Below are 3,508 nucleotides of genomic sequence, written 5' to 3'. Positions count from 1 at the left end.
TAGTAACTTATCATTCAAGCAAACACGTGTTTTCTATGTACTTATTTTTCATTTGGTGTACCTAGCACACTATCACCTATTCACAGTATAACAAAATGAACTAGTAAGTGTAATAGTAAACAACCTAAAGTCGGTTGCTATATAGTTAAATTTACAATTTAAACACATAATTCTATTTACATGCTCATAACTAATCACTTGTATTGCTACAAGCTCGCGCAGAAACAAACACACAAAACAAAAATTAACGAAAACAACTAATGAAAAATTTTCTATGTTACCCTCTACACTTTATTGGGCACATTGGCCCTAATGTGTGCCCAATAGATAAGAGAAAAGACTACCCAACTTGAGCATCAATGTTCCTCGAATGTGATTGGGTGGTCTGATCGCCTATAAATGCACTATCGTTTATAGTTAAAATATAACACAAAAAAATATAAGAATTAAGAACGACGGTGTTCGCAAGTAAACGAGTCAAATTGTAATATAGCTTTGTACAATGAAATACTTGGAACTATTTTAAGGATCATACCCAAGGGAGGATGAAATAAATAATGAAAATATTTTTACAATAATAAGTCTAAGTAGTAGTAATTAATCCCTATATTATGATAAACCATACAATAAGTTGAAGAGATTAAAATAAATAAATAACAAAAAGAAGTAAATAAAGAAAAATAAACAAATGAAATAAATTGATAAACTAATTAGGAAGATTAACTTGCTTCAGGGTTTGTAACTAACTCTAGATTAGGGTTTTAGGGTGGATTAGCTATCGATTAACCAGTTATTACCTTCAGGCCTCTAATTAACTAATCGATTGGTTGATACTTGCTTACCTCTTGACCTCACTTTTTCAACCAGGATAAATTATGATTTACTCGGTTCGACTTATCTCTCGACTTTATCTTGCTTATGATAACTTTCTAGGGTTTTCAATCCTAGTAGTTTAAGCACACGTAATTTATACCAACTAATCCCTCTTGAGAAAAACTAAATCCTCTGTTAATCACATCCTTGCACTCGTTAATCTCTGCTAAGGTATTTAGCCACTCATGATATTTGTAATCTCTATCTTAATTGAATAAATCATTTAAAGAACACTAACAATTGGGAAGAAAAAAGAGATTTGAATAATCATGGATTGAATATCGAATAGGGAACAGAGTAGTAAGTCTCTTCATCAGAATAAAGAACTAAATCAAATTAAAAAAAATAAACTTGATAACTTTAATTAAACAAGTAAACTCTTGAATTGAAACTGATTTCAAGAGGAAAACAAAAGAATTATGAAAAATTGAAAGAAAAATAATTGAAATCTACTCTTAAACAAATAAGGTTTTTGAAGGCGTTTAGGACGATTTAGTTATATCAAACCGCTAACCTCTTATTTATAGAGATGTTGGTAGCCCAAATTATGTCTTCAACATGCCCTATGTCTTCGTATAAGGATGATTACACAGACAAAAATAACCCTGAATTGCTTGGGCAGATTGTCGACGTTTGTCACACCACATCCCTTGCATGGCACAACACAACACTAAAAATCTATTGTAAGACCCAATTTGTGCCCGGGCTTACACCAAAACCAAAACCAAAAAATGAAACAAAAAAAAATAAAAATAAAACTAAAATAATTTAAAAGTCCAGTCCATTTACATTTTTTAATCCAACAATAAACCGAAATTCATAAACCCCTAGCTCGTATAGCCCAATTTCAAAAGGAATTCCAGCAGCCAAGCACCGGAAGCTTCTGGAACATGCCAGAACAGTGCCAGGGGGTTGGGTCTCACGAGCGGTTTCCTCGCATGGCTTCTTTTACGCGTGCCTCTCCCCGCTCCTCCGTACGGATGATCCTATGAAGAATACACGAGAAGGAATAAGACTAACAGAATAGGCAAAATGACAGCATGAAATATTTTTATTTTCCACTTTTTTATTTTGTAAATTTAGGCTATAAAAAGCCCTCATTGTACCCTGTATTTTTGGGACGCATACAGAATATACACGCTCAATATACGCATGCACATTAGATATTAAAAAATCTAGCCCAAAATTTGAAAGGTGAATCCCAGATTTATTCTTTATTTTCTTTGATTGATTCGCAAATTTAGCATGAATATATGAGGATGAACTCGGATCGACACCGATGAAAGCCAAACATCTCAAATATGCATAGATGTAGGCGAGGGTCGAGTAGTGTTAAGGTATTTTTTTTGGATTTCATTTTCAAAAAGAAAAACATAAGATTTTTGTTTTTTTGAATAAGAAAAAGAGGAAAGGAAGCAGGCTTACCAGATTCCCAAAAGTCTTGGCATCCATGGGTAAGATCTGTCCATTGTCTGTGCTATTAGCCACCAAATTAATAGAGGTTAGTGGTTGCGCAATGGGATAAAGTCTAGTAAAGCAAGGGTTTTATTTTTCTTACCTGTGTTTTGGAGAAAATAATTGGAAATAGGTATTTTAACATCCAAATAAAAAACGGTGCCATATGAGAGGGGGGAGGGTCCGCGCCTCAACCCGTTTAGGGACCCGGGTCTATGCTGAAGCGCCTAAAATGGCATATTTATGTAGCAAGCCCTTCCCAATCACGCTGCATTGCGATTAACTCCTTTTTGCATCTAATTGGTTTTGTTTTCTTAAAAATCTTCCCTAAAGTTTTGCTTGATGTTGCATTTTAGCCCATGTTTCCATGCAGGTTTCAGGATCGGGGATAATTTCAATCTTAATCCCTATGAATTCACGCATGTTAAACATGGATCCTTTTATTATTCGAAGCATATTTTAGTTGTAAATTATTCTTTTTACTTTTACTTTGATTTTTCATTAAGTAATTTATTAGATTTATGTTATAGTTTTAAATTTGAATTTATTTACTCATATATTTTGAGTTGCTTTATTAATATGTAAATATTTATTTATTTTTATTTATTTTTTGTTTTTTTTTCATTTATATTATTTGCAATGTTAATATTAATTGTATCATTTGTATTGTTGGTTACTTATTTGTTGTAATTTGGATAATTGAAGTTTCACATGTTGTATACTATTCTATGTAGTGTTCTATGTGTTATTATACATGTATATACCTCATAATAATCGGTTTTATTCCATGAACATTATTAACATTAAATTATTATATACATTTAACTATTTTTATTTATTCACATATTAATGTTATATATGTATTTATTTTTTTTAAAATGAAATCGCATGTTGTATACATTAGTTAAATTTTAACTATACATATAAAAAATTATTGGCATATATAATTTAAACACATTTTAAATATTAGTATTTTTATACATATAATTTCTTTTAGATTTATTCACATATCTTTTATTCAAAAAGAAAATCCCACATATTTTGTTTATTATTTAAGTTATTATTGAACATATATTTAGAACTTATATTTAATTTGCATTCATTATTAAAGCTAAGATATTCTTATACATATATATTTTTAAATAAACTTGTATAATTGTGTTTCTAAAATTATTATGTA

General features: G+C 30.3%; 1 long non-coding RNA gene across 1 annotated transcript; it reads right to left on the bottom strand.

Moving 5' to 3' along the window:
* Positions 1 to 1,364: 1,364 nt before the first annotated feature.
* LOC128283475 (uncharacterized) lies at positions 1,365 to 2,438 on the bottom strand. Its single transcript, XR_008273831.1, has 2 exons — positions 2,299 to 2,438; positions 1,365 to 1,859 (listed from the first exon to the last, which is right to left on the bottom strand). It is a non-coding gene; the product is annotated as an uncharacterized LOC128283475 (long non-coding RNA).
* Between the last annotated feature and the right edge of the window lie 1,070 nt (positions 2,439 to 3,508).

Source organism: Gossypium arboreum, chromosome 11 (genome assembly GCF_025698485.1).
Source record: "Gossypium arboreum isolate Shixiya-1 chromosome 11, ASM2569848v2, whole genome shotgun sequence".
Taxonomy (NCBI): domain Eukaryota; kingdom Viridiplantae; phylum Streptophyta; class Magnoliopsida; order Malvales; family Malvaceae; genus Gossypium; species Gossypium arboreum.
The sequence above is the reverse complement of the archived record's forward strand: the minus strand, read 5'-3'. Positions and strand labels throughout refer to the sequence as shown.